This window comes from Melozone crissalis, unplaced genomic scaffold (genome assembly GCF_028551555.1).
Source record: "Melozone crissalis strain CALT ecotype California unplaced genomic scaffold, PUWL_Pcris_2 ptg000019l_1, whole genome shotgun sequence".
In the NCBI taxonomy this organism is placed as follows: Eukaryota; Metazoa; Chordata; class Aves; order Passeriformes; family Passerellidae; genus Melozone; species Melozone crissalis.
In genome coordinates this window covers 24,310,218-24,337,500 of record NW_026535797.1, presented here as the reverse complement: position 1 = coordinate 24,337,500, position 27,283 = coordinate 24,310,218, and the positions used below count along the sequence as shown (strand labels likewise).

General features: G+C 40.6%; 1 protein-coding gene across 1 annotated transcript in view; it reads left to right on the top strand.

Moving 5' to 3' along the window:
* The window catches only part of ZCCHC24 (zinc finger CCHC-type containing 24), a 100,810-nt gene that overhangs the window by 48,892 nt on the left and 24,635 nt on the right, over positions 1–27,283 (top strand). The gene's annotated exons all lie outside the window — the stretch shown is intronic.

Genomic DNA, 27,283 nt, shown 5'->3' with positions numbered 1-27,283 from the left:
ACAACGCATGAGAAAAAAAGAATTTCAGTTCTTTGAAGTGGTTTAGAGTGAGAAAACAACCTGTACCTGTGCACACAGTTGAAGAAATGAATATATAAAGCTGACAGCTTTCTGTATGTCCTCAGTATAAAGTGCAGCTAAAGGAGCTACACCTGTTCATGCACAGGTGAAGATTGCTCAGTGTCCCCTGCTCCTTTCACAAGGTTCATGCAGTGATTTCACACCAGCTTTTCTCCAGCATCTGCATCAGCTAAACAAACAGAGCAGAGGACACTCCAACTGTCCCGAGAACTTTTCACAGACACAAATCTTGGCCTGGCAAGAGTGCAAAGAAGGCCATGGGAAAAACATATCCGAGCATGCAGGAGGCCAGGCAGGCCTGATGTGTAGTAGTGTCTTATGGTCTGTCACTGCCATGACTTGGAGAGCTGCTCACTTAGAGGGGCTAATGAGATCACTTTGAAAATGTGGTCTGAAACCTTCCCCCCGCCTCTTTCTCCTCTTCTGAGTCATGACTTCCTTCCAATAACCTTTCATCTTCCAAGAGAAACAGTCACAACCTCCATCTTTAAAGGAATATATCATACATAAAGGTTATAACCCAAGTGAAAAATGAATAATGACATATTTCTTCTAAAGAGGTTAAACTGATATCAAGAGATCTTTTTATAAGCCTGGAATGTGTGTGAGGGTCCCACGAACCCCAGCCAAGCTGAGGCACAGGGCTTTCCATCTGTGCTGACCTTCATCACAGCCCCTGCCTGAGGTGGGCAGCACATCATCCCTGCCACAGACTATTAATGGCACACAGAGCAGTAAGGCATGAACTGAGAAAAGCTAGGTTCAGTCCCAGGCAGCTCTTCCCAGGTCTGTCCTCAACCACATAGCTTTTTGCCCAACAATTATCTCCCTGTGTACACACTTCAGTGTAGAAAAACAGCATTTAAAATTAATATCTCAGAAGTTTCTGTTCTTTGAAAATTACATCTGATGTCAGCCTACTGGCAGAACACATCAAGTGCAAGCAAGGGAGAAGGGGAATACAAAGCAGAGGATGTGAACTTCTACAGAGCTCAAAAGAAAAACTGTTGTTATCGTTGGCCTGGGTATTGTGGCTTTAAATTACAAATTACTTTAAATTGTAAAAACATCCATAGCAAGCCCTGGAGAAGAATCCCCAGAATGGCAGTAAATAAAGAGCATCCTGTCCCTCTTTATGCCACAGCTAATGTGGGAGGTAGTTTAAAATCCTAGCTTGGCAAGTGCTGCATGTCAGAGTTGATGAGTTGGAAGGATGTGCAAGTACACAGACCCAAACAAAGAACTTCTAACACAGAGAAAAATTACTGCACTTAGTGGCTGTTGATGTTGAGCAGTGCAGCAACATTTGCTCTTATACTTTGGACTAGTTGTCCTGAATTTTTAGAGAGGCTCCTATTACCTTGGAAGTGGCAGGTGGCTTTTCAGGGATCCTTGGGGCTGCTGTCATAGGGGAAAGTTAAGCTCACAAAGTACTTCCTTGTCAGATCCCTCACCACCCTGGGAAGAGGATGGATTTTTCTTTCTGTTTTGTCCCTGGTCTGGAGTCTGGGAGTCCCACCTGCTCCTGCAGCTCACATCCCCTGAAACCAGACCCCATGCAGCAGCTGCATAAATCACTGGGAACAGGCTGCAGCGGGGTGTCCAGCACTCGGGAACGCATGGGGGAGGGAGGGACTCCCTCCTCCCCTGCAGGCCTCCATCTTGCCCTAAAGTAAACAGCAGCAGGCCCCACTGTGAACCCAGTTGCGAAACCTCGTGGCTCTGAACTTTAACTCTGTGATGAGCAGCCAGCCCTTGCCTGGGCTGTGCGGCTGAGAGCTCCTCTGGCCTGTGTTCTGCTGCTGCCAGCCAGGGAATTCTTTCCATAGCTTGTACAGACACCCTAGGAAAGGCAGCCTGCTTGCAAATGTGCAGCTGAACGCCTCATTTTTCTGGGGCCAAGTCAAGACCAAAAGTGCTCTTAAATAAATTGCTAATACCAGTTTACATACAGTCAGCTCTATCAATATTTATCCCATGTCAGGTAACTTTTAGTTCTCCTAGAAGCTCTTAGCATAAGAAAGCACCTTAAAAAAGTAGGCCAGTCAAGTTGTAAAGTTCAGTGACAGATCAGAGTAGTAACTCCCTTTACAGACTAAACTGTGAAGTTCAGTGACAGATCAGAGTAGTAACTCCCCTCTGACTAGATAATGCAAATGATTTTTGCTTCAGACATAATTATAACAACATGTTGTAGATGCTGATGTGGTTTTTTTCCAAGATGGAATTCCAAAACTAGCAAAAGCTACCACATCACAAATGAGGAAACCACTCCCTTGGTGAAGAGAAGATGGTACAACATTAAATGAGTGGAAAAGAAAACCCTCAGAAAGCCAAGAGATGCATTGAAGCTATCCATATACAGAAGTGGTGGTCCAGGGATCTGAGCAGTAATGCTCTGCAGATGCCTTGCAATCCAAGTCATGTTTAAAGGAATCCTTAAAGTCTCACCCACACAAGAGATTCTGGTTTAAAGCCAGCTCCAGGAAACAGCATTCTACAATGTTTCTTTCATATAATGAGGACTTTCTGGGTTTTATTTTGTCATTATGATTACAGCACTCAGATAAAGACTTGGAACCCAGAGCTTTGCATGTTGAGATGAAGTTTATACCTTCCCCTCTAAAGATTTCTCTCCTGATGATATTTTAGTTAGAAAAACTTATCTTTTATACCATGTCATGAGGAAATATACTGTCCTGAATTTTTTTTTAAACTCTCTGTAAGCATGGAACCTCCACTCAAATTATTCATATGACTTCATATAAAAGAAGAACAATGGCTCTCACCTTGATATAAATTTTCTAACTTAAGGATCTCATTATTAATGGCTAAACCACTAATTCGGTTGAAATTGAGCTTTCAACCAAAATCTGGACTGTATTTTTTGGATGTTTTCATTCCTGTCTATCCAAAATTACAGATACCTGTGCATTCCCAGGCATTTAGAAGTAAAACCAATCTGTGTGTATTGAGGTGGAGAACATGACAGGAAGAAAAAGAGGGCTCTAACTGTAACTAGAATTAAAACCAGGAGAAAAAGTCAGAGCTTCAGGAGAGCAGGTCCTTGTTCAGCACTCAGGCTGTAAATCTCACTGTAGCTCACCCAGGCTCAGGTTTCAGAGCCCTGGAAGATCAGCAGGCTGAGATGTGCTGTTCACAGCATGGTCTTTGGGCTCTTGGGAGAGGAATCTCAGTTTAGTCCTCTGTTTGTAGTAGGCTTTGAGCCTTTTCCCATCACTTTGGATGTGGAAGTACATAAATTTATTACAAAGGTAAACTGAATTGGGCTCTCTTTTTGTGGCAGAGAGGAAAATGAGAGACAACAAACAATGTGCCATGGGTGCAGGACACCCAAAATGCCCAAGTGAAATTTGAGGTGTGTCACCCTCCTGTAACTGCAGTTGAGCTCCTTGCTGCTCCCTGTTGGAAATGCTCTCACTGCCATTTTTCCACTGTTGTTTACCAGTACACAGCTTGGCTTAATCTTTTTATTTCTTCTTCTCTTGGGATGGGGAGCCATTAGATGTACCTGAACTACACTTCACCACTCTCTTCCCTAAGATCCAGGGCCTTCTCAGGAACATCTGCTCCTTCCTGCTTTCCTACCAGTTCCACAGAGAATTGTTTCATTCTACACGCATCATCCAGAGAAAGAAGGAAAGAGATTTCCTCTCTCTCTTCCTATCTTTCCACAGCATGGAAAATACTAACTGGTATGGCTAAGTTTTGAGGCCTCCCTTGTGCAAAGTCACCTAACCCAACCATCCTATGAGCAGCTGCGTAACTCTGACTTAGGTCAGCAGGATTCTGGCAACTTCAGCTAAAATGCATCTTCACTGGAGTATTTTTTAGCTGCCTTCATTATGTATCTTCTTTTAGTTAGCTATACTCCAAAGAAGTACAGATCTATTGGATATATTCCAACATAAGAACTCCTTCTGCAGGCTATCTGAAACCCTGGTTAGCACAGGATTATGTACTTTCAATGCACACCTTTCTGTAGCTTGTAATATATCATTAAAAAAAAAATCAAGCTCTCTCTGGAACATAAGCTAGTGCCAGAGGTTATAGTAAATTCTAGCAAGTGGACAGAAATTTTCCTCCCTAATTTTGTTTTCCTCAGGGAGTAGTGGTTTCCACGTAAACACTTCTGTGAGCAGGCCCTTGGAGACAAGCCTGGAAGAATATATGTTCTGCCTAACACATATCCACCATATCTTAGCGGCTAAGAAAAATAATTCTGCGGTCTCACAACACTTCACCACTATCACCTCAGCCTGCCTAAGCTAAAAATTAGAAGAAAGACCAAAGAAATGTTGGTATGTTGAGAGAAAGCTATGGCTCATAATGGCTGATATGTTGTTTCTGGATTTTTTCCCATCTATTCTGCTAGGTTTCTAGCTCAGGAAATAGTGTTTGAAACCATGAATTATGGTACATAAGGACAGAGAAATCATAACACCATAGTCATTCATTTCTCATTGCTACATGGAGCAGTAAGCAGCACCAGCCTGTGACATCCAGAGAAATTGCTCTAAAGTTTAGATCATTGTAAAACATACAAAGGACTTTTTTCTGCTCTGTTTTTATGTAGGGTCTAATACACATTGTCTTAATATAGAAGATCCCCTTTGATGTCCATTCACATTTCATAAGCCAAGAGGAAAATAGTTAGGGCCTTGGAGGACAAGGGGAAAAAATGTAAATGTAAGTTATTCTTGGAAGTAACTTGGATCCCAGCTCCAGACCAGAGAATCTTTGAACCTGCCTGAGCAAACTGTTCAGCGTCTGAGCCCAGCCCAACATTGGATTTGCAGCTATGAAAGGGGCAAATCCAAACCATGGACCTGGATGCTCATAAGCTCCTGAACATTCTGTATTCCTGGTTTATTTTTTGTGGGCTTTTTTTTCCATCCTGAACTCTCTCCTAGTTATTTATACAAGACACCTCTGAATCTTTTGGTTAGTTTGGTTGGGTTTTTTCCTCACATGCACTTACTTATAATGCCAAGATGCTATTAAATATTTTTAATCCTTACTAAGCAAAGCTCTGAGTAGTGAGCCTGGATTAAAGTACCCAGAGATTCCCTCCACAAATTCCAAGAGCAGGCTAAAAAAAAAAAACAAAACCAGTTCTGGGATTTATAATTATAGAATGCTTATATTTAAAGCATGCACCTCCAGTAAAGCAAGTTCTGAATTCATCTTGCACATAATCAATGACATTCTTCCCTCCCAGCAAAATGGCAGCTCTTTATCCCAGCAGAGCAAAGTGGGAGGCAAACAGAGCAGAAGAGTGTGAGTGTGTGTGGAAGGGCTTGGTCTCTGGTCACTTGGTGACTCAAGGACTGCAAAACAGAAACTGAAGTTTATTATGACAGGAACAGAAAAGCTTCATATTCAAGGAGTGAGATTCCAAGAGACTTGTGGGGATTTTTTCCCCCCTTCAAACAAAGCATTTCTTTTCTAGTCAAGTCCAATTCCCTCATGGAAACCCAAGCCCTAAAGTAGCTAAAATAGCCCTTTCTCTCTCTCCAGTCAGTCTCTGCTCCTTGGCTTCTTGAAAAGAAGGAATTTTGAGCAGGAAGTCATGTTGGTTAATGGCACAGGGCAGAGCTTACAGAGGAAACTTCACCTACAGCCATTTATAATGTTGATAGTGATGTGGTTTGTGGCCCTTTCTTTTTCCCTAGACAAAACTGAAAAACAGATCCCAATCCAAATCTCATAGCTCTTGGTTTTTAGACACCTGAGCACTCCCCATTCCCCACAAGTCTCCAAGGGGTACTGGGTCTCAGAAGGAGTAAGTGAGTGCAATAAACTTTCCATTCTTTGCTACAATTCAAAGGAGCCTTAGGAAACTGGACACTCAAGTCCCACTGTTTCTGACAAAGCTGTCTTGCTTTCAGCTTGCAGTTCTTTTGCTTTACAGGCACGCCACATCTGTGTCTTATTCTCTGTGTTCACCAATACTTCTTAATTTTCCAGTACTGCCCCAGTCTTATTAGTAACCAAAACAGTACATGTAGTTTTGCAGTTGCTTCTGATTTTGTATCAGAGCCTTGTAGTTCTAGATGGTATTGCAACAAACTGCAGGACTTTAAAGAAGTAGGGTAGAGTGGGATTTCACACCAATGGGCCCCTTATCAGTAATCAGTTTTTTTTCCTCTAGATGCCAATCAGTAAACAGCCAGCTCGCCAACCATAAACTTCTGTTTTCAAGCAGTGATGTATCCTGCTGGGTAACAACTCTTTTGATACTAAAGATATCTCCTGCCATGCATTCTCCACTGCCAAGCAATGACTGTTGACATAGTGTTTCATTTAATAAATATTACTGGTGCGTATGAGCATGAGGGGATGATTCAGCAGCATCAGGGGCCCTATGGCAGCATTCCTAACAGGAAGACAGAAGTGATTGCTTCACAGCAAATGAATCAGGCCACAGACCTGGGACACTTGGCGAAACACCCTTTTTGCACTAAATTGTCATGCCTCAGGGTTGCATTAATAATGACAACATATGCAAAAGCTGCAACTTGTATCTCATCTGTAAAGTGGGGATCATGACACTCACCACTAAAGCCTGTGGGTCTCTGTAAACTCATAACACCAATTGAAAAACCTCTTCCATGCACCATGCTCTCAGCCATACCATTCTAAATAGCTTTTCTTCAGAATCAAAATTACTGAAACTTGGTAACTGCTACTAACAGCTGACTTGCCTTGGCAGGCAGTTAAACAGATTAAGCTTGTGACCAAAAACTCCTAGACAGTGTTGAGGAACTGACTCTGATCCTAGTATCTCTTTTAATTTTTGTGTAGAAAATTGGTAACAGACTTCCATGGTTAAATTCATAAAATCTGCTCATCTTTGAACTGCTATGCCAAAAGAAAAAAAAAAATCAGTCTTCTATAGCAAGAATGGTACATGTGTAAATTGCAAGTTACACAAGTAGAAGTTTACATTACTGTTCCTTTGGTAGCAAAGAATTTTAATTGATCTATTAGACTATCATAGCCTGTTATCTAACACACAAAGTTTCTGTGATATATAAAAAACTTAAATGGAGAGATCAGTTTTCTCGGTGTTCACAGATGAAGATAAATGCTGAGACATTTATTCATTCAAGAGGACCACATGCTCAAAAAATAACTGCATTTGCATCTTTGTGGTTAGTCATGAATGAAAATATTCAGTGAGAGGAATAAATGTGCACAAAACTTCCCTGAAGAAATCCAAATGTTCAAAATTTTGCTTGTCAGTAACAGATTGACTTGTGGAAACACTCAAATTCATGAAAGGCAAGTTTGCCACATAACTACTGGATGAATTCCAGGGAACCTTAATTTGACACTGGTTGAAGAATTAAATGGTATTTAAATTATTAAATCTGTGTAAATTTAGTGCAAATTATAAATCCTGTCTGTTCCACATACTTTTTAATAAACTCAGGTTATGATTATCATACTGTGTGTTGAATAGGTGCTGCACTTTCAGTGCTGTGGAAAGTGCCCTTTCTGTTACCTGACTCAGGCAGGACTGACCCCACTGCAGACCCCAAGTCTATGAAGATTGATTCTGTCCTGTCTGGGAATAAAGCATGAGCAGACAGCAGAGCCAAGTTAGACCTGCAGTTATACTGTGTACTCTTGCTGGATGAAAATCCTTTTTTTTTTCCCAATTGACTCTGAAATAAATATTTAGCTATATGCCTTTGAGAGTAATGGTTTGTTTGGGTTTATCTTCTACACCATCATGTCACAGTATTTGGTAATTCGCATCCCTTGGGGTGGCTTCCTACTCAGAACATTACACAAAGAATGCATTTTCAGGCTAGATTTCCAGTAAATAACCCTGCAGTTCTAGGAGATTGACTAAAATAGCAGCATGCCTGCAGCACAATGCCACTTAAGTTCAGATCTCTCCCTTATTCTAGTTCCATCTTCTTCTGTCTCTCCCCCAACACTAGCATAATTGTCAGTGTCCTCTTCCTGTGAGCAACTTGGTTTTCACCAAGCCCTTCTCTGGCTCATCTTTGTCTGCTACTATGCTCCCATGGAATCCTGCACTCTTAATTCATGTTTCCAGCCCTCTCCATAGAGTCATCATCTGCCACATTACAGTAACACTGCCTGTGTAAGTCTGGAGACACCCAGCACCTTTTCCCAGACTATTATACAGAAACAGCCTCAAAAGAGAGATCACTCTTAGTAAAGAACAACGACTAAACAGAGACTTCAAGAAATTTTAAAAAATGGATGTAAAATCTTGAAGTGTATCCTTGTCACATTGTTTTATGAGTTGCAGTTGCCACATGTCCTGCTGAACACTGTTTTTTTATTAATTGCAGATGAGTTTTTACCATGCCTAACTCATTGTTCTCACTTTTTATAAATCCTTGATTCTAGTTTTGAATGCAGTTTGGTCCCCAGTCTCAGTGAGTGCCAAAGACTGGAATTATGCATTGTATAATACATATCTTTTCAATGTGTTATTTTCTAATTCAGTTTCATATCTTAATCTGTGTGAGAACCAGGAGAACTTCCAGTTTACCCACTCTGCACTTCTACCATGTGCTCTACCAAGTGTTTTACACTTACTGTGTAAAAACAGGGGAGTTTTGTTAAGAGAGGCTGACCAGTCTTTATTTTCACAGATCACCCTTTTGACCTTCTCAGAGCCCAAATCTAAACAGGTAGCAGAGTCTTTGCAGGATCTTATCTACACAAGCAATAACCCATGCAGCAAGAATAACCAATGCTCTCACAATGAACTGGTCAGAAATATATTGTCAGATTAGAGGGAAATTTGTGCTGGACAACTTCAACAGTCATACATCTGAAGGAACATCAGTTACATTTGTTTAGCTTGTAGACTAAATGGGTTCTTGGAGGTGACCTTACAGTTTTGCATGCAAATACCATGCTTGGTTCAGCTATTCCTAAAATGCATTGCTCTCCTCATTTTGTCAGCTAGCATACTGCAGGACAGGCTGCCAGCTGGCTGGCTGACATATCAGGGTGAGTTAGCAATGTGTTGTGAGAAATGTAAGAAAAAAACCTGAATGCTGACAGAACAAATTTTTTCCAGTGTTTTTTTGCAGTCCCTCACTAGCCACTTGATTTCCTTCTCTTTCCTCCTTATTTTCCTTTCTGCCCTGAGCATTTATTGTCCTTTGCTCTCTTTCCCTGGCCTGCCCTGGCAGGAGGGATCACTGAGCAGCAGAGAAGCCTCTCTCTCACATCTGTATAGCTTTACTACTACTCGCTTTTCCGGGCAGTACTTTCACTTACCCCATATTTCACTCTGCACTGACAGCTTGGCCAGAGCATAGCACATTTTCCAGGCACAGATGTTTCTATCAGATTCATGCTTGCTTCTTGGAGAAATGGCAGAAGGAGTCTTGAGTCTTTTTACTTGTACTTCAACTGATACAAATGATCCCAAGCCAATATACAGCAAATTTCTTTATCCTATTTTTGTCCTTCTGAACACATGTGTTTGCTTCAGTATTTACATGAGGAAAGGCTGATACTTAATTCTAAGTAAAAAAAAATAGATATACCATTAAGGATAAATGACTGAATTTTTAATATGCTCCTTTTCAAATAGCAAGACATTTGAGCACAGCTCTGGTCTTAGAGTAAGTGGCAAAACATATGAGGTCTTAAATTTTCAGTCAGATAGTTACTTGCATAAAGATCTTCCTTAAACTTTTGGGAATTTCCAACTGTGCCACAGGCCATCCTGCATGAATCCAGTTGTAAGACTGGAACCTAAGATTATTATTTTTTCACACAAAATCTCTAGCTGACTGACATTAACTTCTGTAAGAGGGTACAGTTGAATCATAGAATCTAAGTAGTCTTTAACAAAAAAAAATGTGCAGCTCTATTGCCAAGAAAAGATCAATCTATGAAGATAAGCACAAGGTATTAATAAGGTGCTATTTAAAACACTGTTTTCTCAGAACTCATTACTGATCTGGTCCTAGTGATGGAGTGTTCTCATGGAGACACTGGCAGCAGGTCACAGCAAGTAACTCAGTTCACATCTATGCAGTCACAGAGAGTGTTTGCACACCTACACTTTCCACATTTTTTTAATGCGTGGATTTTAAATACAATGGGAATAATCAGTTTCATAGTCTGATCATATCAACTTCCTTATCTTTTATTTTTATTCCTGTCTTTTACTTTCCTTCCTCTCTTCCACCATTGCCATACAATGAAAGAGGGGCAGGGGAAGGAAGAAAAGAGAAAGAAGGAGTGCATTCTAAGAGTTCTTCTGGCAAACCTTGCATATAAGGTTCCACCTCTAGCTGGGATCCAGAAAGCAATGTCCCAGTACTCCCAGTAAAGGGTAAATGTCACTTGGTACAGCCTTTCTGTACTTGCTGTTACTTCTTCACAGCTGAAGAAATAAGAAGTAGCAAAGTAAATTGGTCAGTTTTTGCACAGGCAGTTCCAGAGAGCAATGCTCCCAAGGCAAAGCAGTGGCTGCACTAGAGGACAGCCCACAGCTGGCATCAGGGTGCTGTGCAGGACAAAAACGGGATGTCTGCCAGTTCTCAAACGGAATGGGAGCAAAGCCATAGGTATACAGTCTCTAACTGCCACAGCTGCCAGGAAAGTCTGTGTTGCATCAGTAATTCCATAGGTCTCCTACGACCATTCATCCCAGTCTGTATCACAGCTCTGGTTTTAATTGCATCTGAAGTTAACTCAGCAGAAAAATATCCTTGTCCCAAGTGAAAGACAACTGCTTTCTTCCAGTTTTATGTAACCTTATATCATCACCAGAAGAAAAAGACAACACCCCACCCTCACCAGTCAGTCTTTCCTCAGTCTTTCTGGTGCATGTGAGCAAGCATTATAAAGCACTACAGAAACTGTCACAAATTCTTTGTTTCAATGAAACAATCATAAAGCCTAGGAAATAGCCATTTATATGTTTATTTACTACGCTTGTTTACATCTATCTGACTTCAATAGGTATCCCAATGGATTTTTTTTCAAATATATTTTTAATGTATAAATAAAAGACAGGATTATCCATTCCTAGCATAGATTGACAAAAAAAAAAAAAAATTGCACTCTGTGGCACCTTGCAATCCTGCCAGCTGTACAGTTGTCTTACAGGGGAATATAGATGCATGTTTGTTGTGAGAGCTCCCAAATCCCTGCATTCTCCATAGGAAAGAATGGGACAGGAAATTTCTGGGTTACTGGGCTCTTTGGTGCAGATGTCTCTTTTGCTTTCACACGTATTTCCACAGCAAGAGGAGATCCATGCTAAGCAACAGACACAGAGTCTCATTCAGCAATGGTTCTTTTCTTTTTTTGTCTGCTCCAAAATAGTCTGAGTGTTAGGAAGAGTAACAAGCACTGAACTTTTCCCCACATACATTACTCACACAGAGGAATGAAAGTGGGTTGAGATAAGACTACTTTTTTTTTTTTTCTTCTCTAAGGAAAAACCTAAGTTCAGATGCCTTCAAATTAGGTTTGTTTTTGGAATAATAAGACCACAATCCAGCAAAATGTATCTGATTTCAGTATAATTTTTATGTGCTTTTGAAGTTAAATATAAATTTAAGAATTTGCTTGCTTAGGTGATTAGGCTTGTGACAGAAGATTTAGGCAAACACCTACATTTGGGGATTCTATGATCTCAGTTCTCATGCTGAGAGCTTTAGGTATGAAAAAGTGCCAAAGATAGAGTCTTTACATTCTCAAATATTTTACCATATTCTGCAATCTTACAGTTCAAAGAGAGCTTTTCATCATAAGTAATAGCACTTGATCAATTTTTTTCTTACACTCTTTTTATTCTGTTTGATCCACATTGCTATAATAAGAGTCTAAAGTTATTCACTTAGCCTTGTCACATTCCTTCTAAGGCAAGAGTATCCAGTGATCTATGGGGAAGTGTGAGGAATAAGAAGGGCAATGACATGTCCTAGGTGGCATTTGGAAGTAAACCTTCTTCCCCTTGAGCTCCTGTTCTAGATCTGGAAAAGTTTCTTTCCCCATAACACAGGTTCCCCTTCAGCCATATTTTGTGCTTTATAGCCAAAAACTGCAGTAGGCAGAGGCTTACTGTGGGAACCAGAAAATTGTGCCTACTCAGCATTTTGTGTAAATATTTTCTTACTAGAAGTTTGGCTTTTGTTTTGTGACATAACCTGAGGAATAGTGGCTTCCTATTCCGATGGAATATAAAAAAATGAAAGAAAGAGGCAACCAAAATGCTAAAGATATAACAAGACCATAGGCACAATTTTTCTGGAGGGTCTAAAAGGCTTGAACTCCTCTGTGGGGTTCTGCCCAAGCAACTGCAGTGCACCAGCTGTGTATTCTCCCTCCTGGCAGCAGCCAGCACCTTAAAAATGTAAAAGGCACCAACATTTCCCAGTGATTATTGCAAAGTGACCTGCTGTATACAGATTTAAGGTGGGCTGGGGAAAGATACTCAGTGGTTTTCAAAAAATAATCAGGCTTTTTGGAGGGCTGAGAACAGGATACCTGGGAGGGAAGGCAGTGGCATGCAGGCTTATTGCAGTGTGCACAGGAGAGTTGGGAATTCAAAGTCATATCCATATAGAACTTCAAGGGAAGCACAATAACAACAAATGCAAAATATTACTGGTTGTCATAAGTTCTGCATCAGTTTTGAGGCTCTCACTAAAAGAAATTTTAAAACCCATAGTCTTTTAGCACTTTATATTCAATTCTCAAGTCAGACACCAACTGCAAGAAAAAAAGTTACCACTCCTCTGTTTACATTAATCCCACTGGTAGGGTCTTATTCCCAGTGACTTCTCCAGCACAATTTCTACTGCCATTGGTTAAGCTTAGTCTGAGACCCCATGGGTCTTTCAGTACTCTGTTATCAGATTTCCCTGTGGATTATGAGCAGTAGGTTTTGCCTGTACCATAATCAGTTCACACACACTGACAAGAGAATGCAAACTCAAAATGCCTATAACAGAAAGCACTACTTTAGTCCCAAAGCTAAGAAAAAAACCTAAACCAAACCAAAACAGCAAAACCCCCAAAACATTAAACAGTTGCAGCAGAAATAGCCAGTGTCTGTATTTTGTAGAGGAACAAGATAGTATCAATGTGGAATATTTTAGAGCACTATAACCAGCTCAAAACCGCTCAGCTTTTAACTGATGGCATTTTGACCACAGCATACAGTCCCAGATATGCAATTTACTGAGTATAAACAAGCCAGAAGAAGAAGGGAGAAAACTCCTTGGCGCCTGCTACACGTAATACACACAAGTGCTGCAGAAATCCGCTGATAATCCCCTTTTCAGTTTGTGTTCACAGCTAAATCTACTTCACTTCCTCTGATACTGAACATTATGCAGTGCTCTGAGGTCCACCACTAGCCATAAATCCCAGGCAGGAAACAGTCTTCAAGTCTAAGGAGGAAAGACAGCATTTCATTTTCTAAAGCCAGCCCAGAGTAACCAGGTCAAACAAAGTTTGGAGGTGAAGCTCTTGAAACTCAGGGTATAATTGTGTATGTTTTTCTGCTTGTTTTGTTACCGGTTAACCGGATGCAACAAATAAAATAGGGTTTTCTCTTATTTTCTCTCCCTGACTGCCTCGTTGGGAGCTCCTCTTTGGGAGCCAACCTCTCCATGAGCCAGTGCTTGAGGTCATAGCTCCCTAACTTCAAGACATCTGCTAGGTCAGACGTACTTGAAGAGAATCGGCTGTTTGCAGCCAGCACATTATTAGCACACTGAGTCCCAGACAAAAGTAGAGGGTCTCTCTCTCTCTCTTTTTCCATCTCTCTAACAAACACATATATCCACATATTGTATTTAAATTTTCTTGTCTTGATCATAGATCTATCTCCAATGCCAATACAGAGCATTAAATAAAGAGTTTGAGCTCTTAAATGTTTGAATAATCAGCTAGAATAATTACAGGAAAAAAATTACAAAACAAAATATTCGCTTCACTTCTGGTGCTAGGGATTGAGTTTGCCCTGTATGGTACTCCTAACTTTCTGAAAAATCACAGAAGATACAAAAAAAGCCCCTAATTTGCTGTGTTGGATATCTGAAAAACAGATTGATACTTTGTGAAAACAAAACTCCTCTTAATGGCTGAAACTCAACCTTCAAATCCAGAAACTCTCTAAAGCATTTGCTCCTTATGAAGCACTTGGTGCCCTTTCTTACATTCATTATTTAAAACATTCCAATTATTTCAGTAACAGATGTAACAAAGAGGCAGATAAATACCCAGGATTTGTGTTCATCTCTCCAATATCAAAAATATACATACAGGAAAAATGTAGCTAGTAAGGAATTATTTGTTCTTTCTAAGTCAGCAAAGGCTTGTCCTAGAGATCCTTCAAGCCACCTTTTCTGCCCTAAATGAAGTGTTACTCGGAAATAGAACAGCCAGTTTACAGTAAGGAAAAAAATCTGCCTGGAAAAAAAATATACCAGGCTTGATTCAAAACTTGCACACTGGAGTGCCAGCTTGGCAGCAGTTGAAAGTGCAATGGAATTGAAAGGTTTCCATCTCACTGCTAAGCTTTAACACAGCATGTTAGATATTCACAGTGCTGTGGCACAGACCTGCAGCTCCAAGTGTACTAATTTCTACAAAGCTTTTGAAACTCTCATTCAGGTGCCTGGAAAAGCAGAAAGTACAAGGAAATTGGTAACATACCCCTCAGGGAGTACCTAAAAGCCAGTCAAAATTGCAGGACCTGTATCTAGGGAATTGCAGTAAAAATCATTCATACAGCTCATCTCTTTAACAGACTTCAGGAGGGAATTGCTAGGAGCTGGATTTACAGCCACTATAAAGCCACCAAGCACATTTATCCATATATTGATACCTGTTCAGCTAAGGTTCAGTCCCTGCTCATCTCCACCACATCTAGTGTTATGGAAATAAGGAAAAATCAACATCTATTAAGGGCTCTTTAAAGCTCTGTCCATTTTACCCTCTTTCATGCAATGCATTTTATTCTTTCCATGTATAGCAAGAACTAATTTCAGTTTTGCACCTATTCTTTTCAAGCCTGCTGACAGAAAAGATCAGGGAGGCAATGTATACTCAGAGATTGATGCAGGCTCTCTACAGGACTCTCTGTGTCTTTTGCAGTAAACAAAGTCTTGCAAGAAAAGTAAGAATACTGCAATGAACAAATGTAGTGCAATAATAGTTATATTTTCCATCTCAAAGTATTTCCCCCGTATTTTATCTGTTTCCATCATAGTACAAAGATCAGAAGTTGGTTGAGGTTTAAATTTTCGTTGGACAGCCCCTGGGGAAGCTCTTCTGCTGGCCTGCAGAGACCATGCAATCCCTGCTGAGTGCAGGTGCAGGGAGGACAGTGCAAACTGTCAGCCTTGTCTGCAGTCCTCTCTCTGCCCTTGTAAGATCAGCATGCAGGAAGAGCATGGGGTAATGGCTTTGGTCTGCAGGAGTTTGTCTTTCAGAACTAGACTGAAAAACATGTCTTGGTAAGTCCAAAACAAGCACCACGTTTGAACCAAGACACTTCAACAGGGAAAACAGAGCTTTTTATAAAAACATTCTTGCTAATCTACTTGATACCATTTGAGCCTCCAAAAAGTACCAGTCTAAAAGAAAACATATCTTTCATATGCTGACTGTAAGTAGTTTTGATTCTGTGTCTTTCAAGTTAGAAGCAAAGTGTGGGGAACATAGAGCATTTGAGACTATCATTGTTCATCATCTGCACTCAAAAAAGGAATATGGAGCGTTTAGTCTCTTGTGATTTCTTCAGTGGAAGTGAGTTATGATCCAGCACTGCCACTTGCTTAGCACATTTGTGACAGGGTTATTAACTCCTCCTTTAATCAGCTGTGCTCTATCAGATACAGTATTCTTGGATTCAACTTCTGAGCAGCAAGATCAGAACAGAGTTTGGGTAAAGATACCATCACTGGCTCAGGGCATCCCTCAGTTGCAAATTGGTGGGGTCTGGAGGTGCTTACTGGGGTAAAACTATTTTATACTTAGTTTGGTTTTGTAGTCTCTCTGACATCCATGGCTGCACCTACCAAGGGCTGGGCTAGCACTTGGTCTGGCCCAGTTCAGCCATTCTGGCATGCATGTGCCTATATGAAATGATAGTGCTCAGTGAAGGAAATAGCTTTTATTGTAACCTTTAGTTACAATAAAAATGAAAAAGTCCCAACTTCAGAGACAGCAATACAGTTACTATAGCTACTATTAGATCTTCATTTACAAAAAATTAAAGTATTAGGCATGCTATACAGTAAAAGCAAATCTTGACATAGAACCACCTAACTGCTGATGTCAGGCACCATTCAGGATGTGATTCAAGTACTGGGTAGTAATAACCTTAGAAATTCTTTTCAGTTTGTGGAGAGGGAAATAGGATTGCAACTAATTTATTACATATTCTTTGGGAACAAGGAAAAAGGTGAATTAGAAAAATCACAGGGAATCTTATTTTCAAACACACATTAGATTTTATAGGTTTTTTTAAAGAGGCAAAAAAATAAGGTTGAGTCTGTGCTTCATCACTTCAAGAGTGATAAAAATGTTGCATTGTTTTAGCATTCAGCATGGTCTGATCTGGTTTTGGAGTTGGAAAGAAGCACCATTCTGTGTCAGAATAACATCTTTAGCATGTCACCAAACAGATACATAAATTTAAACATCAAGTGCCTAATTTTGTTTCTGACTGGATTTACCAGGTGTGTGCTTCGAGCTGCGTGTCAGCACCACCAACACAGAAAGTCTGGGCATGTACACATCAATGTACAAATACACCCTGCACCCACTTTCTCAAGTATAGGCTCATGCTGAAAGTCCTGTTTACAGCATCTGATAAGCCATTCTTAAGCTCTTTTTAATTTCAGTTCTGTCTAAATTCAGCTCTTCTGTGTTAATGTTAATACATACAGTAAGAAAAAGATAGGAATAATTTAGCATTAAAAATCTTTTAAATGTACAGTACAAACAAACCAATGCTTCTCTCTGAATGGTTCATTTTTATCAGTCCTACACACACAGACTACTAAATCACAAAGGGAAGAGACATGAGGGCTCTTTGAGCCTGTCCAGGAGACAGGAAGGAGAAAAATCAAGGCACTTCTGCCCTTTTATCATTCCTTAGAACACCAGGTTTCAGCATCACTGAGTTTGGTAAGAATCTCCTTCAAAGACTATGAATAAGCAGAAGAAGGCCATATCAGAGGGTATGAAATTTGGCCAGCAGGTTACCTAAGGTTCTGAGTATAGATGAATTTTGAACTATGATATGAGTAGGTTTTACACTTTGTAGTCAATCTAGAATCAAACTTGTTGTTTGCTTTTTCTTGAACAGCAGATTTTGCTAAAGTTTTATTGTAGCAGATTAAACTCAACCAAGACTACTTTAGAGGAGGATTTTTGTCTGCAAAGCACCCACTCATCCCTCTCAGGAGACGTGAAAACTATAGCAAAGAAATTACTTTAGCAGATACTCCTCAATAAAAGAAAAGGCAAGGTACAACGTGGCATTTCTCCTTTTGATTTCTCCATACCACCTTTTGATGGCAACAACAGGAACTCTTTACTCTTTTATAGATTTCCCCAGTCTCTGCCTAACACCAAGTACACGCATACACGTAGGTGCAATGTAGAAACTTGCTCTAACTCAGAGTGCTGGCAGCCAAACTCCACTAAAATACAGGCCTCCAAACACTGCTGTTGGACCTCATCCTTCTGGAAGAATTAATTTCTAGGAGGGGTTTGGGACTTTTTCCCCTTATTTTACATTTTCTTGCTCCTCTCTGCTTTCTGGTGAAATTGTGTACTGCTCTCCCAGTCTTGCTCCCCTTCTCTGATTTCCATGGTTCAGATGTTTGAAAACACTTTGTAGAATTCTGCAAGCTCCTTCCAGCTATGCCAAAGCAAACTTGAACTCACAGCCTTCTGAGGCTTTCCCATCATTGCTGACACTCGCTTGGTGATCTGCCTGCTATGAAGTTTTTGCTGGGGTTTTCTGACCATTTCTGCACATCCACCATGGAACAGCTAAATGAGATATGGATGCCAAGGGAAAAAAAACAACCAAAACCCTACATTGCTTTCCCTTGGTTAGTCACAGAGCTGTTTAAATGCAAAAAAAAAAAAAAAAAAAAAGAAAAAAAAAAAGAGAAGAAAAGAAAAAACAAGGAGAAGGGGCAGAGGGGCAGAAAAAGAGAGAAGCAGTGTGGGCATGTGTATTTGAGGGAGGAAGGAACGGTAAAAGAAGGTGGTCTTTTCACTAAGTACTGTCTCTTTAAAAATAAAATTAAAAAATACCCTCAGTGTTTTCTTTAGTCTTTTTCATTCTTTGGCAGCATCCCAAAGATTTCACTGTCCTTGTCTCCAGCATCTGGAAACCATCAGGGTAAACAATAGAGTGCTAGGAACTGGAACCCCTGCCTCAGCTCCCGTGGGACTTCACTCTGGAGAACATGAGAACACAAACCATTGGACACCATGTGGTCAATTACTTCAAACTAACAAATCTGTGTGCCTTCCTATTTTCTGTTTTCCTTGGCACCACATGACCCTTTCACAATGGAACCCAGCTGTTGAAAAAGCCAGACGTTTTCTTTTTTAACCTCTTGCTTACTTTTGTGCTTGCTTTCTGCAGCAAGCCTAGGGCTGGCACGTACCCTAGGTAGAAGTGTCCTGCTTATTAAAATCCTGGCTGGCTCTAATGTTTGCCTGTATTAGTCAGCAGAGAGGCTCGAGAGTATTAACTTAACAGGATCATACTGCAGTGAGGACTCCACAGGTGGTCCTGTGTTTTCTGGGTTTCCTGACGTTGCATGCCAGGACTTAAAGCAGATACACCAGGACACTTTTATAGCCTGCCTGGTTTGTGCAATCAGTAATTGCATGTGCAGTTGTGACCTACTTTTTAAAATTTGTTCCTAGTGCAGGTGCTGTATTGGCAATTGCAAAGAGCTAAAGTCATCTCAAAGCCAAAGGCTGTTGAGGGGGCCACCCCCTTCTAGTGCTGGGAAATAAACTTTGCTCTGGATAAGCCACACTTGCTGCAGCACTAGAGCTGGTGGTCACAAAGCGGAGGCTGATGGGTTCTTGTTCTTTCCAGCCTTCTGTTTCAAAATACAATCTTTGAATTGTGGGGAACAGTGCAGTGTTACTGACTACACACAAGCCAAGACTCCTATGCTGTATTTAGATGCATCAACTTATATGTGTGATTTACTTTCATTAACTTTCTTCAATGAAAGCAATGGACTTGTGCAAGAGATTTAGGACTTCACCTTTAAGTCACCTGTAAAGTTGCTGAACATCCCTAGCACACACTGAAGAAAAGCAGCTCTATTTCACATATAAATAATCAATCACACTGTGCTCCTAAACTGACAGTGTGATTTCTGGGAGAAAGATAGGTACATGTTCAATGCTATGCCTAAAAGACAGGAAAAAACAAGGATGTGCCATGCAGTTGGATCCTCACAGCTGGAAACCCACTCAGAGATGTGGCTTTACCTGTATTCTGGGACTCAGCTTCAGCACCTCTGACCTCAAGCAGGTGATTGCTTATCTGCTGTGCAAAGGCAGCTCTGTTAGTCTGTAAAGGTCAGGGAGTTGGCACCAGTGGAGTCAGGAGCCCTGTGCAGGGTAACCAGACTCACAGTGGCAGCTATTTCCAGCAGATCTGCATCCCAGAGGGACAGGGCTGTCACACTGACTGTGTCCAGCCTTTCTCCACAGGCTGCTTGGTGAGGCTGGCCTTGCCCGTGGATACAGGAGGGCTTTGCTAGCCCTTCACTGGTCAAGTCCTGACATCCTGGTTATATACTGAACACTACTCACTCATTTCTAGGTTGCTGTGTGAAACTGTACTGCTTAACTTTCATTAAGGTCACAGAAATCTTTAGAAACTTTGGACCCTGTCAGTTTATTTCCATTTAGAGCAAGCAGTGAAGTTCCTTTACAATTTTTTTCCAGCCTTTTTGGATTTCTGTATAAAAAATTTCACTCTAATGGCCTCACATCAAAACACAACCCAACTAACAGAAACAAAATGAGTAATAATAATATGTATCTGCTGTGAGCTGCAGAGACCAACAATAAGCATGAAAGCCGACAATTTTAAACTTCAAAGACAGACAAACTAGGAGACAGCTTGGATAGACTGAATAAGCAAACAATGCTTGATAACCTTACCTGCAAGCTTGTTATTGATATGCTGCTGAGCCTAAAACTAACAAGATGGATGCCTGGAATTGGTAGAATCTTGTTCCTCCTATCTCCATAAAGTGCAATATATATTTTGTGTACACTTTCAAGTTATATTTCTTTTAAAAGAGATGAAGATGAATCCTTAAATGGATTTGCTGAAGGAACTTCTACTGCAGGATCTAACAATTTAGCCATTTTGTAGCCAGTAGTATTAATATGTGATTTTTTTTTTTTAATCCCAGGTCCAGCTTCTAGCGCAACAGCAATAATAGGAAAACTTTTTATCCCTTTTCTGCCAGTACTTTTTGATCCCAGATGTCTGAAGAATTGATTAATGTGATACTGGAAGGGCAGAAGTGGTAGGGGGAGGGGAAAGTTAGGACTATGCAGTAGCAACTTAAACAGCACAGTACATGCTTAATCTGTTAATATTTATGGAAGAGTTGGTTAAATGTATGGCAAAAGTTCAAATCAATTTACTCCTTCCCTATGTGAGCATCTTGGACAACCTCTTGTCTGGCTGAAGCATAGACACAGTTCATTCACAGGAATATAGATACAGTGGCAGTATCTATACTGCCTGTAGCAAGCAATCTATGTCATACAAGAGTTAAGGGAGCCTACCTTAACTAACTGAAGGAGCCCCAGTACAGCTTGGGTGCAAGCCAGGACACAAATGAAACCACTAGAAAGGCACTGATGGATGACCCCATTCCAGTAATGAGGAAACAACACATCCATTCTCTTCATCCTGCACCTCTTTAGCATTTGACATAACTGTCCATGAGATAGAGCTGTTCCACCAGGAAGAGGTGCCAGACAGCCAGAGTGATGTGTTAGGATGGTTTCAGTCTTTTTCAACAAGAACAGCACTTCCAATATTTGTTCCCCTTTCCCAGCTCAGTGCTGTGACATTCCACAAGAATCAGTTTCCCTCTGGTCTCTTACAGAATTTGTGTGTTTGCACTTACTAGGTAGAAAAGTTGCATTTAAATGCCAGCAATATGCCTATGTGTGACACACAGAGCACAAGCTGGTTTCCACTGCCCCTCTAACACTGTCACTCCTATGCAGTGAGCCTGTGCTCAGTGAGGTGAATTGAATTCAGGGATGAAAAACAGCTGCTTGAAGGTGAGCAAGAGCAAGAGCTGACACTGGCAGCCAGAGGACAGAGCTTTTGGCAATGTTTTAGGACTAGTGCAATGTGAAGATTGATCAAATTTAGTCACTTTTGTGGTTGTTGTGGTATTACTCCCCAAATCTAGCTTGTCCCAATTTTCAAGGAACATTTTTCTGTCTCTCTGAAATGCTGCAGTTATCCCCTCTTTGCTGAGGCTGCTTTACTGCTCGAGTGCAGTCCTGTGTACCTGACTGTGATGCTCGCACCTCCTAGGAAGCTGAAGGCATTCAAGTATAGTGCAGCATGCATCTCCAGCAATTCAGGAGTCAGTTTGTGTTCTGTAGCTTTCCACAGGGCAGAAGTACAGGCTGAATCACATGCTGTAATCCTACAGAACAAGCAGTACCAAGTTCATGAGATATTCTAAACAGCTCTGATGATCTGGTCCACAAAATCCTCATCTTCAAGTTGTTTCATTAACTGGGCCATGTTATCTGAGGGTACCCACCTATTAGTATCATCAAGAATTTGATGAGCACTTGTCACCACAGGGCAAAAACCTTTTCAATGGAAAGTTTCCTTTATATTTAGGAACAAGGGCAACATAGGAACTGAGGATTCCCACAAGCCTCAAGTACACTGTGTTCTCATTTTAAGCTTATGTTCAAGTAAACATGTACTGCAATATATATGTTTACAATATATTTAAAAACTAGAAGTCCTGTTTAGAACAAGATTTACCCTGCATTAAAGGAAAGGGAGAGAGATGAAGTGCTTTGGTCTTTAAGCTGATTATACTGGAAAAACAATCTTCCATCTTTCTGTGAATCTAAAGGATGCATATCTTATTGCCAGCTTTGAATCTGCACAGCATGCAGAACACTTCAGCTCTTGTGATCTCTTTCAATGTATTAAGCAGCATGTTTGAAATTAGTTAATGTTTGTCTGTGGTTGCTCTCTACTTAAAGGAACCTCTTTTTCCACCAGTCAAGAGCATTTTTATTTCCAGTCAAGTGTGGAAAAGCAAATGCAATTCTGATGTTGTACAAGAGATAAAACTTGTAAATTTCAAGTTCCCAGAAAGCTGTTAGAAGTAAAGCTAAAAACATCATCTATGCTATTTTTTTTGGTTTGAAATACAGAAAAGCATGAGCCAACCTGCAATATTGTTCCATCTCTTGCAGTTTCTACACTCTGTTGTGATCTCCTGCTCATTTTTTAATGGAACTGGTAAATAATTAATTGAAAACAGTTTACTAGTGCAATTTTGTGTTTAAAAATAATTTGGAAGTCGTATACAGTCAGATTTCTGTGACTTTTTTCATTAATTGCTACAGCTTGTGCATCTGTTTCTACAATAGATTTTAATAAATAGGTCCATAAGCCGCATTTCCTGCAACTCCTTACAGTACAATCCTACATATCACCACTTCTGACAGATCACAGACTATAAAGTTATATTTCTGCCTCATGGGGCTGAGTTATTACTAACCACTGAGCTCCACAGAGATGAGTCTGTTTATCATAATGTGACTAAAAAGAGCAAGCAGTCAGGGTGGAGAAGAGTGCTGAGGAGGGAGAGGTGTAACTGGAAAGAAAGCTTCATTTGTGGATGACAGAGCACTGCTTTTCTACAGAGATGAATAACTTGGAGGAGATTTTACACATCCTGTTTTTCCTCCACTGTTGAAGTTTTTAAACATTAACACTGATCCTAAAAGAAATAAAGAAGGAAAGAAGAAAATAATACAGAAGAGCATGAAAGTTGCAGCTGAAAATAAAAAGCCATGAAAATAGAGAATTCTGTTAATTAACTACCAGTGAATTCAGACTCTATGATGGTCATTTCATCTCAGTTAGTCTCCTGGGTTCAGAAGGAGAACTGACTTTAGGCTGCTGATCATCAAGAAGGATGTGCATGTAGACAAGGCTGGAAGAACTGATTGTATTGCTCACACCATTTCTGCTGAGGGGAAACAGGGCACCAAAGTCATACCTGCCTTCAGCACTAGTCAGCATTTCAGAAGCTGATTCGCATTCAGATGTAATACACAAACTTTTTACTTCCATTTAACTCACCAAATTTCCAACCATCTACAAGTGTGGTGTCTATTTTGTGACATCAGCTCTGCAACACAAGGTTTCAGAGTATCCCTTTCAAAATCTGCTGCTGCACACTGAAATTCCTATTAGGAAGGGACCAAAAGCACATTTTATGTAATATGGGAGGAAATGGCATTCAGTTGGCTGCTTCTGTAGTCAGGTACCACAGCATACTGGGATTTTGGCTCTAGGTTTAGACAGTGCCACCTGGTAACTCTGGTTCAGCTAACACCTGGGCTTGTTTGTTTTCTAGTACCTGTTTACATGACTGAGCACTTGGCTTAGGGAAAGCAAATGTGCAGACAGTAGAGATGCTGCAAAGGGAAGTTCATTTTCACACTGGTCAGCATGGTCACAGGCCCTTTCCTCCTACTCTAAATCTTTCTGTGGTAGTACACCATTAGTCCAGGAATGTCAAGCCAGCCACAGGACATCAGCATGCCTTGGGTTCTTACTTTGTTCTGCAAACTCTACCTTGTTTTCAGTCTGAGGGGCTGTTTGGCTCTGTCCATTAAAGGGAATGAAAATATCCTTTGCTTGTGGGGCTGTTAGTCTCTATCTGAATAGTCTGAAGAGAATTGCCATATTCAAATTAGTGCAAAACTCAGTGCTCTAAGGCTTTTATTTATTTATTGCAGCAAACAGGTTTGTGAATAGTCTCTATCTCTTCAACAAAATAAAAGTTCTCCATTATTTATATGCCCTTTTACTGGCAAGATTCAACTTTTTCCTTTTGTCCTTCCTATTTACTAGTGCAAATACTAAAACAACCTGCTCCCAGCTGTTGGAAGCCCCACACTGTCCCCTTCCCCCTGCCAGGACAGAACAGCTGTTATTGTGCACAACACAGGCACTGCAGGATCAAATCCAGGCAATCTTGATCACTGCTTTTCTAGGGAGACGTTTTGAACTGTAGTTTGAAAAATTCACTGCTGAGCAGGAGCCCCATGTGCAATTTTCCTTCTGTTCTTTGTTCATCCATAATGCTGGTTAACAGAAGAGGCATTACATGTTTTCTCTTGTAATATAATCTACTTTTAGCTGAATTAATTGCTTGAAAGAGGGAAATGCAAATCCTAAACTGGCCCCACACACTTCAGCAGACTATTGCTAAGTTGTAGTTGAAAGCAATTTCTTCTGCAAGTTTACAAACCTGACTTTGCTGTACCAGTGCTGCCTTACATTTTCAGCATAGCTCTCCACAGGCAGTGTTAAATGTATGCTTGAACAGAGTCCCAAAACAGCTTCCAGTGAATACAGACAGCGAGAATGTTTTCCAAAGCAACATCCTAAGCAAAAATCTGCAAGTTATGGTTGTGTCAGCCAGGGCAGACCACCCAGCTTTTATGAGATCACTTGGGGACTGCCACGGCCCACAGCAGTCACCTGAGCAGAAGCTGCAGCGTGAGCTCCTGCCTGGCTGCCCGCAGGACAGCGGCACCCAGCATGCAGGGCCTCTCTCTGCTCCCCAGGGCACATGGGGGCATATCCAGGAACAGGTCAGGACCTGCAGTCTAGGCAGACAGATAGCTGCAAGTTACCCCAGTGACAGATGTGTACAGACAGATGTGTACCTAACAGCAGCACCCCTAACCTTGTGTCCTCCACACTACCCTTCTGCACCAAGCCAGCCCTGGGGGGCCCTTCTGCCTGCACAGCAGTGCTGCCCACTGCCAATGCAGCCTGCAGAAATCACACTTGTAAAATCTGAACTAATAACTTTAAATAGCTCTCCTCCCTGGTTAAAAAGTGCTGGTGAATGCAGATCCACCTACACCCTGAGATGGCTGCAAATAGCTGCAACTTTTCTACTAGCAGGTATGAATACTGACATTGGAAATGCTCCAGTTGTTTGCAGGCACTGTGAAACAAAGCAGCTCAGTTTAAAAGCAGAGTTCAAAGGCAGAAAAGATTTTTGCAGCTGTTGTTCTGCCCTGGAATTTGTTGTGCATATGTCCTTTTTGGGAACATTTCTTTGTTTCACGGTGCCTTCAAAAATATACTGTCATCACAACCTTCTTGCCAAGTACCACTCAAGCTGGTTATTCACTGCTGCCCTTTTCCCAAGTCAAACCATGCATTTCTAGAACATTTCTCACACTGACAGGGAGCAACATGCTCTGTCTCAGGCCAACCTGTGAGGTAAATCAGCTGACCTTCATTTCCTCTAAGTGAAGCAATGAAACAGCAGTCTCATAAGAGAACGGAAAGATAGTCCCTGTGTGGTTACAGTTTTTTCATATCAGGAGCTTTTTTTAACACCTCTGGTTTGACAAATTTACTCATAACAGATCATTTAACTGGCACAAACTGCAAGATGTCATAGAGAGAAATTATTTGGGAGGTAATCCCTATTTAGAGACTCAATTTTTTAAAATAAAACATTCAGGTAAGGTCTTTTGTATTTCCCTACCTACCCCTACTTACAGGAAATAGCTACATGTTTAAAGCTTTAATATGAAATAGCACTGTGATGAATAATTTGATAAAGCCTGAGGAAAACAACAAAAGGACAGGATAGGCATAGTAAAAAATGAGCTCCATTCCAGTTCACATGCATCTACCCTGATATTTTCAACCAGCTACTAGATCATGAACCTAAACTGAATAACACTGTATGATCAGTGATGGCAAATAAATAAATTCTGGAGGCTGTTCTTTAAGTTTTTCTCAGAAGTACTAGTATGCTTAAGTTTACTAATGTCACAGGATACAACACAACAAATCTTTTGCCATTTCACAAACAAAAAAAAAAAAAAGCAGAGCATTGAAACAACATCTCAACTACCATTTTAACTTTAAAACAATGTCGTCCTGCTCCCCTTCTAGAGAAGATGACTATTTTGATATGAAATACTTTAAGAATATTTTAAAAAATAGTGAAAGTGCAGGAAACAATGTTGACTTGGAGAAGCTGCTGAGATAGCACAGATATGAATTTCTGACTGCTGGGCACATCTGTGTCTGCAGGTTTATTTGGTATTAACACTAAACTTCCTTGCTACACTGCAAATTACAGTGAATGTGTAATTCCATGCTGTTTTCTTATAGCCCTCTCCTTCATAGCTTCTAATGTTATGTTTCTATTTTAGTTCACTGTGTCTGTTCACTGCAGGTTATGTTTAATAAAGATTAATTTTATAGACTTTAAATTGTCTGTCCACACACACTGAAGAGTTCTCCTTACCCATTCTTGACATATTTCTAAGCAGACATGTGTCTGTTCCACTGTTTTATACCTGGTGGGGAATAAAGAACAAGCAAGGTAAGGGATTTTTAAATACTCCTTAACTGATGTTAAAAGCATGGCTTTAGTTTATACTCTTTAAACTCAAGTCCCAAGAGATGATTTAGGAATAAGGCACTTATCCACAGATAATTTAGAGAAATTCCTTTTATACTGCTTATTCAGATAAGAACAAGAATGAGGAGGCTTTTCCTGTTTATATCCCAATTTCATGTGCAGAACCACATGCTCAAAAAGAAGTGAGTGGTGGGCAGTCTCTAAAGTCATTTCTTGCACATATTTCATTGATTGCATCCTGGCAGCACAGAATGTGCTGCCCACAACCCTGTCCAACAGCTGTAGCGTCTTGTTGTACAACCTAAGCACCCCCACAACCATCAGAAGGGATTAACAGTGACATGCTTGACATCTATTTCTTCCTTTTATTTTCAAGGAGTAATTGGAATGCCTTAGAACACAATTCCTCCTCCAAGCTGGCTTGTCTACTCCAACAT